The sequence below is a fragment of the Anabrus simplex genome, chromosome 7, assembly GCF_040414725.1.
Source record: "Anabrus simplex isolate iqAnaSimp1 chromosome 7, ASM4041472v1, whole genome shotgun sequence".
Classification (NCBI taxonomy): Eukaryota; Metazoa; Arthropoda; class Insecta; order Orthoptera; family Tettigoniidae; genus Anabrus; species Anabrus simplex.
Genome location: NC_090271.1, coordinates 2,604,207 through 2,618,223, shown reverse-complemented (window position 1 = coordinate 2,618,223; position 14,017 = coordinate 2,604,207). Strand labels below are relative to the sequence as shown.

General features: G+C 40.7%; 1 protein-coding gene across 5 annotated transcripts in view; it reads right to left on the bottom strand.

The window, feature by feature from the left end:
* Positions 1 to 14,017, bottom strand: part of LOC136877191 (rho guanine nucleotide exchange factor 7) — a 502,530-nt gene that overhangs the window by 298,598 nt on the left and 189,915 nt on the right. The window lies entirely within an intron of this gene.

Genomic DNA, 14,017 nt, shown 5'->3' with positions numbered 1-14,017 from the left:
CATATGTTGCCCTACTCTCGAAAACCTATTGTATTTTATCGCATTAACGTATTCTGAGTATCTAATTTTGAAGTTGTGTCTGGTTTGGTCTATCTAAGAAGAATTGCAGTTATTGCATTTAAACCGGTATATGCCTTTTTTTTTTTTTGCTATTTGCTTTACGTCCCACCGACACAGATAGGTCTTATGGCGACGATAGGATAGGAAACGGCTAGGAGTTGGAAGCGGCCGTGGCCTTAATTAAGGTACAGCCCCAGCATTTGCCTGGTATGAAAATGGTAAACTATAGAAAACCATCTTCAGGGCTGCCGACAGCGGGATTAGAACCCACTATCTCCCAGATGCAAGCTCACAGCTGCGCGCCCCTAACCGCACGGCCAACTCGCCCGGTAGTACATGAATTAACGGCATGTCGGAACTCTCTAATGTGAGCGGAGCAAGTTACTACATTTTGAACAATGCTCAACAAGAAAAACAATTAGGTAATGAATTTTTGTTACTTCATTTTGGGTCAAGGCTACAAAATAGTTTACAGCAACACTCTCGTCTTCAATAGTTTCAACAAAGTCTACTAGATAAAGAAGATATTCTCCAAGGTACTCAACCCTTTTAAAGCATGAGTTCCACCTGGTGATCACAGGAATAGGGAAGAGTTTAGCTTTAGTGGGTTAGTCTTCATATTTCTGTTTTAAGAATTGAATGTATACATACTTTCTCTTTCATGTATTAAGAAAGATGTGTTTTGCCTGTACAACACATTGGTTCAAAGCACGAAGTTCCATGGCCCACACACTGCTACCAAATTCAGTTTATGAGCCCAGCATGGCATGTGTACCAACCCTTCTGAAACTAGAACCCTAATTGCGTTTATACACTTGCCCATGTAACGTGCTGAATCTTAAGTTATAGACACTACATTCTGGTACCCAATGTAAAGTTTGTAAATTACACTCATAATTGCTTGTGAACATTCTGTAGCATTAACATTTGCAGTAACTTCCACTCCTCCTATAAATAACTTCTGAACTGTACTATCGCCACAACTAAGCACATTTATCAAAACCATAATTACATATTGCCCTTTCTTTTCAGTCGTTTCATCACAAAGAACAAACTCTCTTATCTTTCACAGCTTCTTTTAATCTTGATCCTCCTCTTTGATGGTTCGAGGTACAGAACCTTCCCTCAGTCTTCCAGCTGTGGGCAAGTCTCCAACACCTTAAAAAAAATCAATAGGCCTAATATTGGAGGGTTATTTAACATCATCTGAATGAATGAAATGATTTATAATTGTAACTAAATGAGGGATCCAGTATGCATTATCTAGTCCTAAATGTCATTAAACGAGAAAACTATCATAACCACACAAAGGTATTATAAAAACATAACCACACATCTCTTCCTCAGAAAAAAAATGTATAGTATTACACAAACCTGGTATATATTTCTCCACCCACTCAGATGATCAACTTTTTCCAGTGGAATACTTGCCTCAATCAAAGCTCGAATTGTAGATAAAATGAATGTCTCTTTAACGTTTTTCCACTCGTTTTTCTGCTGAACTAGTGTCTGTGAGACTAGCTTGTCTTCTGATGCCTGTCGTCGTTAGCGCCTTTTCCTTGTTCTTCTTACGTGAAACTGTTATTAATGTGTTTCAGGCACGTGTCCTTTCTCTGCCACTCAATTCACACATTGCAGTATTTGCACATTCCTAGTTTTGTCAAACACGTAAAATCCTTCCAATGCAAATTCTTTTTCTCGATTAAAACTGTCACAACCATTTTAATAAACTGAGCACAAAACAGGCAATTAAACACACCAATCAGCAGCGATTTTCAACAGGCACTAGGAATTACACCGTCACGTTACACGTAACTATATACACTTAGTATGATAAATTTCTCGCTTCACAGGAAGCTAATTTAGCGATAATCGATATACTATATCTTAGCTTTTGGTATATACAGGAGAAGTCCGCTATAGCGAGTACGGCATATAACGAGAACCCCACTATAACACCAACTTTTTGCTGTACTTTCAAAATTCCTATATTAAACTGTGCATTATCCTTCGGTCACAGCGAGAGCCCTATCACCGACACATCTGTTATTACGAGGGCTTACGCGCGATTTTTCCTATTACCAATATTTATGCACCCTAGAGATTATGTTGCATGCGATCGATTACCTTCGGTATCTTTCCTCGCTATTTCCACAAGAGAGTTTTCTCGTCAACATTCGAAGGCGATGTCGGGGTCGATTAGTAATACCCATCGACTGCTGTTCCGTAAAGAAAATTTGAAATGAAAGAGTACATTTTCGTAATAAATGCGTAAATAATGTGTCCGATAACTATTGTTAACTCATTAAAAATAAAGGCAGACTAAACGATCACTTAATGTTGATGCTAAATACTGCAATTACGTAGGAATGGGATAACCTCGAGATATGACAGAGTGCATAATTGATTTCAGAGGTAAGGTTATAATTTCTCTACTGGTGCTAGAAGCGTGTTTTCATCATATGTATAGTACGGTTAAGTTGGGGTAGGTGATGCTGTTTGAATAAGAAAACTGAAACGTTTGCCACAAAATGTGGTCAATCATCTTCGGTACGGTATAGTTTTCTCACTGTGCATTTGCGAGCTCTCTCGTCGAAATTCGAAGGCGATGTTGGAGTTGGTTAGTAATACCTGTCGACTGCTGTAATCTAAAGAAAATTCGAAATGAAAGACGACAACACGTTTTCATAATAAATGCGTAAATAACATGCCCGATAGCAGATATTTTCAATACGGACCCAAAAATGAATTTTATCATATGTAATAAAAGCAGTTGTCAACTCGTTAAAAATAAAGGCTGAAGTTAAGTAAGAATGTGGCACACCTCAAGATATGGCAGAGAACATCACTAATTTCAGAGGATAGTTCATATTTTCTTGCGTCTAGTTACATTTCGGAAAGGCTATTCACATGTAAATTTTAGTGAGGAGGTTATCATTTCTCTACAAATACAGTATGTTTCATGATACCTTAAATACGATCAGGTTAGGCAACGCCGTTTGAAGAAGAAATCTGGAATGTTTCCCACAGAAGCCTCTGAGTGAAACCATATTTCTCCGAATCCAAGACGACGTTTTTTTCTCAGAATTTCATGCGAAAAAATCAAGGGCTAGGGCTGTCTTGCATTCCCGGCCTAACAGTAGCTAATACCACTGGCAACTACTGCGGTAACCACGCTGCTTCTTTTCACTCCCGCACGTACACGTACACAAAAAATACGTTGACAATAAACGACCGCCTCTGTATTATACATCGCTAGCTGCGACAACCGGTTGCACAGTGCCTGTGTGTAACGTCACTGAATCTTGAAAAATAGTGAAGAGAGAATGACGTTCTATTAGCCCCTACAAAAACATTTCTCAAATCTGCAGAACGGCATCAAAACATGCGAGTCTTCGAATTCTTAGAAAGGTCACGGATACTCAGTGGCAGAGTTATAATGCATCTATTTTACTTGACGCTTAGTTTTATAGACAGCAGGAATATTTTCGTGATGGATAGTCGTATTGTAAAGATACGTGGAAAAGGTATTGCCGGCAAATTAATGACGGGTTCTCGTCGATATTATGATGCCAATTTTAAGTTAATGGTTATTAAACATTCGGAAATGTAGAATAATTGTGCATAGGCCTAACTAAAGGCAATATTTGACGTTAGCGTGAAGACAAAGCTAAAAAAAAATGCGTACTGTACAAAAAATGCAGTCAGCGGTCTGCAAAAAGGATGCTTTAAAGAAGTCGAAAATGAAAGTGTTATGTGGCTGAAGATGTTGATAATATACGAAACATGTACCACTTTTGACCATTAAAAATTGCCTTAAGCAATCATTGTATCGACTAGGTGGAAAATAAATACTTAATTGTGAATCCAGCAATCAAGACGTGCACGTAGTGGTTGCCGGTTATATCTGACACTGAGTAAAAGTAACAGTTTTATAGACAGCAAGAATAATTTCCTGATGGATCGTTGGATTGTAGAGACGCATGGAATAGGTATTGCCGGCAAATTTTCAACGGGTTCTCTTTGGTACTACGATGCCAATTGTAAATTAATGGTCATTAAACCCCCATAAATAAAGAATTGTACAGCCGCAAGAAAAAAATACGGCATAACGAATGTCAATGTTCGGCGTTTAAAATGCGTACTGGACAACAAAGACATTCATATGATTTTACAAAGCACCTTTTGAGCCTGATTCACATTTTTGAAAGAAAAAGTGAGGTTCATCTTGGATTCGGAGAAATACGGTACTTGTTTGACTCATCAGTCCATAGACTGGTTTGATGCAGCTCTCCATGCCACTCTATCCTGCGCTAACCTTTTCATTTCTACGTAACTATTGCATCCTACATCTGCTCTAATCTGCTTGTCATATTCATACCTTGGTCTACCCCTACCGTTCTTACCACCTACAGTTCCTTCAAAAACCAACTGAACAAGTCCTGGGTGTCTTAAGATGTGTCCTATCATTCTATCTCTTCTTTTTGTCACATTTAGCCAAATCGATCTCCTCTCACCAATTCGATTCAGTATCTCTTCATTCGTGATTCGATCTATCCATCTCACCTTCAGCATTCTTCTGTAACACCACATTTCAAAAGCTTCTATTCTCTTTCTTTCTGAGCTAGTTATCGTCCATGTTTCACTTCCATACAATGCCACGCTCCACACGAAAGTCTTCAAAAACATCTTTCTAATTTCGATATCAATGTTTGAAGTGAGCAAATTTCTTTTCTTAAGAAAGCTCTTCCTTGCTTGTGCTAGTCTGCATTTTATGTCCTCCTTACTTCTGACATCGTTAGTTATTTTACTACCCAAGTAACAATATTCATCTACTTCCTTTAAGACTTCATTTCCTAATCTAATATTTCCTACATCACCTGCCTTCGTTCGACTGCACTCCGTTACTTTTGTTTTGGACTTATTTATTTTCATCTTGTACTCCTTACCCAAGACTTCATCCATACCATTCAGCAACTTCTCGAGATCTTCTGCAGTCTCAGATAAAATAACAATATCATCGGCAAATCTCAAGGTTTTGATTTCCTCTCCTTGAACTGTGATTCCCTTTCCAAATTTCTCTTTGATTTCCTTTACTGCCTGTTCTATGTAAACATTGAAAAGGAGAGGGGACAAACTGCAGCCTTGCCTCACTCCTTTCTGGATTGCTGCTTCGTTTTCAAAGCCCTCGATTCTTATCACTGCAGACTGATTTTTATACAGATTGTAGATAATTCTTCGTTCTCGGTATCTGATCCCTATCATCTTCAGAATCATAAATAGCTTGGTCCAATCAACATTACCGAATGCCTTTTCTAGATCTACGAATGCCATGCACGTGGGCTTGTTCTTCTTGATTCGATCCTCTAAGATCAGACGTAAAGTCAGGATTGCTTCACGTGTTGCTACATTTCTTCTGAAGCCAAATTGATCTTCTCCCAACTCAGCTTCTATTTGTTTTTCCATTCTTCTGTAAATAATACGTGTTAAAATTTTGCAGGCATGAGATACTAAACTAATGGTACGGTAGTTTTCATACCTGTCAGCACCGGCTTTCTTGGGAATAGGTATAACAACATTCTTCCGAAAATCGGATGGGACTTCTCCTGTCTCATACATCTTGCACACTAAATGAAATAACCTTGCCATGCTGGTTTCTCCTAAGGCAGTCAGTAATTCAGAGGGAATGTCATCAATTCCAGGTGCCTTGTTCCTATTTAGGTCACTCACAGCTCTGTCAAACTCTGACCTCAAAATTGGGTCTCCCATTTCATCAGCATCAAAAGCCTCTTCATGTTCCAGAACCAAATTATCTACATCGTTACTTTGATACAACTGTTGGATATGTTCCTGCCATCTTTCTGCTTTGTCTTCTTTCCCTAGAAGTGGCTTTTCATCTGAGCTCTTAATATTCATGCACCTAGATTTCCTTTCTCCAAAGGTTTCCTTGATTTTCCTGTATGCAGCATCTACCTTTCCCAGGACCATACAGCCTTCGACATCCTTGCACTTCACCTTCAGCCATTCTTCCTTAGCTACCTTGCACTTTCTATCCACTTGATTCTTTAATCGCCTGTATTCTTTCCTGCCCTGTTCATTTCTAGCATTCTTGTAGTTTCGTCGTTCATCAATCAGGTCTAGTATCTCTTGAGTTATCCACTGATTCTTAGTTGATCTTTTCTTCCTTCCTAACATTTCTTCAGCAGCCCTACTGGCTTCATTCTTCATGACTCCCCACTCTTCCTCTATAGTGTTTCCTTCAGCCTTTTCATTTACTCCATTTGCAACATGTTCCTTGAAACAATCCCTCACACTCTTTTCTTTCAACTTGTCTAGATCCCATCTTTTTGCATTCTTTACTTTCTTCAATTTCTTCAACTTCAGATGGCATTTCATCACCAACAAGTTATGGTCAGAGTCCACGTCTGCTCCTGGGAAAGTTTTGCAATCCAACACCTGGTTTCTGAATCCCTGCCTAATCATAATTAAGTCTATTTGATACCTTCCGGTGTCTCCAGGTCTCGTCCACGTATACAGCCGTCATTTGTGGTGTTTGAACCAAGTATTGGCAAGGACTAAATTATGATCAGTGCAGAATTCAACCAGCCGACTTCCTCTTTCATTCCTTTGTCCCAATCCAAATTCTCCTACTGTATTACCTTCTCTTCCTTGGCCTACCACTGCATTCCAGTCTCCCATCACAATTAGATTCTCGTCACCTTTTACATATTGTATTAAATCTTCTATCTCCTCATATATTCTTTTGATTTCTTCATCATCCGCTGAACTAGTAGGCATATAGACCTGCACTATTGTGGTGGGCATTGGTTTGGTGTCTATCTTGACGACAATAATTCTTTCACTATGCTGGTCGTAGTAGCTTACCCGCTGCCCTATTTTCTCATTCATTATTAAACCAACTTCTGCATTTCCCCTGTTTGATTTTGTGTTGATAATTCGGTAGTCGCCTGACCAAAAATCTTGCTCTTCCTTCCAACGTACTTCACTTATGCCAACTACATCTAACTTTAGCCTATCCATCTCCCTTTTCAGGTTCTCTAACCTACCACAATGATTCATACTTCTAACATTCCACGCTCCGACTCACAGAATGTCAGTATCCATCTTCCTGATGATCGCCCCCTCTCGTGTAGTCCCCACCCGGAGATCCGAATGGGGGACTAGTTTACCTCCGAAATATTTTACCCGGGAGGAAGCCATCATCAGTACATCATTCATACAGAGAGAGCTGCATATCCTCGGGAGTTAGTTACGGCTGTAGTTTCCCGTTGCTTTCAGCCGTGTAGCAGTATCAACACAGCTAAGCCATGTTGAGTATTATTACAAGGCCGTATCAGTCAATCATCCAGACTGCCGCCCTTGCAACTACCGAAAGGCTGCTACCCCCCTTTTGATGAACCATTCGTTAGTCTGGTCTCTCAACAGATACCCATCCGATATGGTTGCACCTGCGGCTCGGCTATCTGCATCATTGGGACACGCAAGCCTCCCCACCGCGGCAAGGTCACATGGTTCGCAGAGGAGGTACTATAAATTTTTAAGAATGAAATTAAACTCACACTTTCATGAAAAATAACAAACAAGTAAGCCGTAGTGTGGATATCATCCCCGGAAACGCAAGTTTTGGACAAACTGATTGCCTTTGTATACTGATTTTAATGTGTGTGGGGGTTCTTTCGACTTTTATACAAAAATCGGGTATAACGACAATCCGCTACAGCGAGTAAATTTTTCGCTCTTATGAATTCTGGCTACAATGGACTTCTCCTGTCAATTTATATATTTTTTCATCTAAACAGTGTTATGTGGCTGAAGATGTTGATAAAATACGAAACATGTACCAGTTTTAACCATTAAATTGCCTTAAGCAATCATGGTATCGACTAGGTGGAAAATAATGAATAATTAATTGTGAAGGGTATTATAATGTCGATTGTGGCATCGATTATCGGATTTTATTGCCACAACTCGCCTCGAATCTCCGTCGTAAACTTCAAAGGATGCAATTCCAAATAATTTCGTAAATTATTTTGTGATTTTGCTTAAAAGTATATAGTTCTGCGTTTTTGAGCCAAATTTGTAAGATTTCGCAAAAATTTTGGGATTTTGCACTTTGTGAAAAACAGGTGCCTCTACCAATAGGTCCTGATGCCTTTAGCATTTCCACACATATTTCATCCATCCTGCTGCTTTTTCCTGTTTTTATTTGTTTAACAACCATTTCCACCTCTGCCATTGCCTCTCCTTTTCTGGATCGTCTTCATTTACGATTACACTCTCATCTGCATCATTTCTCACATTCGGGAGTCTATTCAAAATAATCTTTCCACCTACTCCTCTGGATCTCCACTCTCTTCCTTCATTTGTTTTGTGTAATCCATAGAACATTCTTTCTCCACCATTTACATCCTTTTCAACTCTTTTTCTTTTTCTCATTTACCACTTTTTTACACTTACTTTTAATTTCCTGATACATGATCTTCCTTCCTTCTTTCCTATTCTATTCCATTCTTATTTTGTTTAACAACCTCCTTCACCTTTATATTCCATGATTCCATCCAGGATGTTGTTAACAATCACTCCTACTCCATTCTTTGCCTCACCTCCTCTTCACTCCCTTTCTCCTCAGTCACTCGCATCATTGCAACATTCTCCTTCTCCAAATCAACCAACTCCTCTAGCGTCATGACATTTACAATAATATTAATTGCTGGTTGCCCACTCGGAACAATCGCTTTTAGCAGGCTGATAATTACCACCACTCATTTTAGGGGTCGCCATACCCAAAAGCATTTTAGAGCTACTGCCAGCAATTATTCAGGCCGTCCTTTACATGGGGAACAGCCGCCCGTGCAGCCGACCCTAACATGGGAAACAAACGCCACTGATGAGTAGCGTACTCAAGTACTCTATCGCATTCCCCACCGTTCCGAAGTCCATCTTCTCCGCTGTAGATTCCGTTGAGGTCTTCGCTCATAACCCTTCCCAGAAGTGAGTGTGCTCTGGGACTCTCATTGGCAGGGCTGCCTGCTATCACCGTACTATTCCAGGAAAGAAATAATCAATATTACATCAAGTAGAAATAACTCATTTCCACTATATTTAAATGTTTGAAGCACTCCTCCATATAAAATACACTGTATATATTCTAAACACGCATATTTTTTCCCAGAATTTAAGTGAAGAAAAACTGGCACTGTGTCACCTCACCCCTTGGATAGGCAACCTCCTTGTTAGAATTGTCATGCAGTTTGCTTACCTTCCCCTGATAGCTTTGCCTGTATGTTGTCGTAATGAATGTACTGTGTCAGGGCAGACAACGCTATTTACTCAACGGAAATGGGAAGGTGACGACAACTATGATTCTTCCAGTGATGATGGGACTATGCAATTACTTTAATATATTACTGCACATTTTACAACTAAATTGACAAAAATTCCACAGCACTTGTCTTTGCTATTGTAGGTAAGAGTTCCGGATGCTTTACAACAACATGTGAAGTATTTCTTAAAACAAAGGCACATTTTATTCAGTTTCAAAGTACATAATTACAAAGTACATAATTACAAAGTACATAATTATTATGTAGAATTAACTTCTTGTAAATAAAACACAAAGTCACTTTTCTCTTTTTTAATTTACTCACCACAGGGCAAAAAATTTTCTCGCTATAACAGATTGTCATTATATCAGATTTTTCGTAAAATTGAGGAAAACCCACACACACATTAAAATCAGTACAAAACAGCAATCGGTTTGTATTCCCTTAATACAGCTTACTTGTTAGTTACACTAGAATACAAACACCAAGAAGATTAACGGACGTTGGTAGGCGTGTTTATACATTTGAAAGATGACACCGATTCAAATTTTCCGCAAATCGCATTAGCATGGCACTAGTAGCGACCCCATGACGTTCCGCATCAGGTTTGATTTAAATACCGGCTGTACTATGCGAGAGTGTTAGTTACCTACGAGATTAAACAGAGTGACTGCGAGGGGGTCAAGAATGCCTTTACGATGACATAGAGACCAGTATCAACAGTTCAGTGCGGTTGAACGAGGCCTTATGATATGTCTACATGAAGGTGGGTTTTCCTTCCACACTACAGCAGAATGCCTTGGCAGGAATGTCTCCACTGTGCATGTGTGCTGGCAGAAGTAGTCACGAGAAGGTACGCTCACAAGAGGACCGGGCTCCCGACGTCCCTGTGGCACCACCGAGAGGGAGTACCACCGTATTCGGCGTATGGTTGAGGCACAGCGGACTGCCTCTGCAGCAGCAATTCGAGCGGCAGTTGGCACCACAGTAATGCAGCGAACTGTTCAAAATCGATTACTTGAAGAAAAGTTTGAAGCCAGACGCCCTGCAGCGTGCATCCCACTTACCCCAAACCACCACCGTCTGCAACTTCAGTGCTGTCAAGCGATAGCTCATTGGAGGATGGAGTGGAGGTCCGTTGTGTTTTCCAATGAAAGCCGGTTCTGCCTTGGTACCAGTGACAGCCGTGTGTTGGTTAGAAGGAGGCCAGGTGAGCGCCTGCATTCCACCTGTCTGCGGCATCAACACACTGGACCTACATCGGGAGTTCCCATCTGGGGAGCAATTTCCTATGAAAGCAGGAGCACTCTTATCCCACACACCCTGACTGCAGAAGTGTACATCCGTCTGGTGATTCAACCTACTGTGCTGCCATTCATGAACAGCATTCCCGGGGATGTTTTCCAACAGGATAATGCTGCTGTTGTAACCCAACGTGCTCTACAGAGTGTCGGCATGTTGCCTTGGCCCGCTCAACCCCCAATCTGTCCCCAATCGACCACGTGAGGGACAGCATTGGACGACAACTTGAGCGTCATCCACAATCGGCATTAACCACCCCTGTATTGACCGACCAAGTGCAACAGGCATGGAACTCCATCCCACAGCTGACATCCGGCACCTGTGCGACACAATTCATGCCTGCATTCAACAGTCAGGCGATTAAACTGGTTATTAATGGACTAGCATGGCAAATTCGCGATGGCTTTTCTCGCACGAATATTAACCTGTAGTCTTGTACCTTTAATCAATTACATATGTTACCTTAACAAATATATTGCCAAAATTTCCATATTCTACATTCATTATTTCAATGTGTTTGGATCTTTTTTTCTAATTCCGAGACAACTTGAATGCGCATGTTCAGTTTCATTCTGAAATTTATTGTGTGTTGAGTGATACAGTGAAGGGTAGCAAACGTCGCGATAGCCTACCTACGGATGTGAAGTTGACAAGCATGGTGTATATTTGTGTTCAGGTAGTCCAGTTATGGATACTGAAAAAGTTGAGTAATCCCTTACAATTGAAGACAAAAAGAATTAAAATGCAGGAAATAGACAGGCATCTGCATCTTTCAACACTAGTGCATATGTTGAAACCTTGGATTTTCAACTCGAGCCGATCAAAGTGTGGCGTAAGACAACAGTCATTCCTCATACATAGGCTAGTTGAGTGTGATCAGAAAACAATATTTAATAACCCTGTGGCTACAGCTGACATTTCTTTTAGAAACAATGTAATCTGCCGGGCTGAGTGGCTTTTGACCCCAACTTGGGAGGTTCGATCTTGGTCAGCCCGGTGATATTTGATACTTGAATGTGTTCAAATACGTCAGCCTCGTGCCGGTAAATTTACTGGCACGAAAAATAACTCCTGTGGTACAAAATTCCCGCATATCGGCGTCTCCAGAAACCACTAAAGTACTTAGTGGGATGTAAAACAAATAACAATCTGCAATAATGCACTGATACTTTTATGAGCCCCACTGCAAATGTTTTATATTTGTTGTCTGGTGTTATTATTTAATAAACCCCAGTGACCTATAGTTGCCCCAGCTGATGTTTTCTGTATTTAGGGACTACAGCACACCATCCAATAAGGGGAGTTCTTATTCCATCGGTCGTGCAGAGCCGCACTTTCTGCAGTCCTGAAGATGGTTTTCTGTGGTTTTGCATGTTCACACCAGGCAAATCCTGGGGCTGCACCTACCCACTCCTAGGCCCTTCCTCTCCCACTGTCGCCATAAGACCTGTCTGTACAGCACCTTGTATACTGTTCTCATTCCAAGGAGACTTCAGATGAAGCATTAAACCAACATCAGACAAGGATCTGTATAGGGCTTCTAAGCAGTATGGAATTCCAAAAATTACTCTCTATAGGAGTTAAAAGCAAAACTCTGGGGTGCAGCACAGCAATTCCTGAAGAGCAAGGCTTGCCTCATGGAAAAGTGGGGGTTGGCAACATTGTGGCAAAGAATGAAAAAAAAACCAAGTGTACTGTTTTTTGTGCCGGGACTGTCCGAGGACAAGTTCGGCTTGCCAGATGCAGGTCTTTTTTAATTTTTTACACACTCGTAGGCAACCTGCGCGTCGTGATGAAGATGAAATAATTTTGAAGACGACATATACACCCAGCCCCTGTGCCCGAAAAATTAACCAATTATGGTTAAAATTCCTGACGCTGCCAGGAATCGAACCGGGACCCCTGCGATAAAAGACCAGCATGCTAACCATTCAGCCATGGAGCCGGACAGTCTTTCAAGAATGGAATTCCAGGTGAGGACTGGTTCCTGGGATTTAAGAAGTGCCACAATTTGTCTGTGAAGAAGCCAGAAGGTGTGGAATATTCCCAGAAGAAAATGGCCGAATACTCTTTGTTGTTAGCATGCAGCTTCCTCCTGAACCAGAGAATATATGGAACCTGGATGAAAGTAAAGTTGTTGGACCAAGTGGACCAAGAAATGCAATGCTACTGGAGGAAGAGCTCCTCCACTCTTTTAGAGACCAATGAGTTGCCCCTGGAACAGTCTATGGATCCTCCTCTCATATTTTAAAAATTCTCTTTTGCCAGCATTTGGTGAAAACAGGCCGGTGCTTTCAATATATGATGGCCACAAAAGCCACGTTGACAATAGATCATTGGACACAGCTGTGGAAGCCAAAGTAACTTCCACCTCATACTAGTCATCTTTTTTAACCAATAGATTTTTCGTTTTTTGTTCCTTCAAGAACACTTGGGATACAAAACTTGTTCAGTGGCAATGTAATCACCATGGTTGTCCTTTTGCAACTCATGGGAGAAACCCGATTAAATGATCGGTCTGACCTTATCATCAGTGGTTTCAGGAAAGCTGGAATTAATCGTTTTGATAGAAACGTAGTGCCTAGGGATAAATATGACATCAGGGCAATGAACCGATGGGAGGATCTCAAGAGATTTGATACTGATTTCCTACTTCTTCCTGAAGCATAGCTGGTTCTAGTTCACCACTAGTGCCATCAAACCATGTATTCTCAATATTTTGTTGTACAGTCAGGATCTTCCATCTGATTGCTCCTTTAAGTATTAAAAATAGTCTGAATTTCCTTTACCAACATGAAAATGTTCTGTGTGTTAACTTCTTGGAGTTCTATTGGCACTGGTGACTTCAATTTATTTCCTTGTCTTTTCTTGCAGCTCATTGGGCTGTCTTAACAAGAGCTCTGTAACAAGAATGTTTGGCTGCATGTGCTGTCTCTTTGTGCCCCTGCCCCATTAGAGTGATGGTGGACTCCATTTCTTGCCACAGCTATCACTTTGCTTTTCCTCAGTTTCAAGCAATTCAAATCTAGTTTTTAGCGTGTAAGAATAAGGTTGAACCTTACATTTTTGTGGAAGAGCAAGCTTCCAAGGTCTTGAAGACCTGAGCCACAACATGCACCAGGAAAGGATTTTACACAACAGACAGAGTTACGATACACACCATCTAGGAATGTCCACGTTTAGGTGTTCATTATTCTAAACTGATTTACCATGCAGAATTGGAACTCGTCTTGCTGGAACGGAGAAAACTGACAATGATGGCGATGAATCGGAACGGTATCATTATGCTGATTGTGAGCTGAACAAAAAAT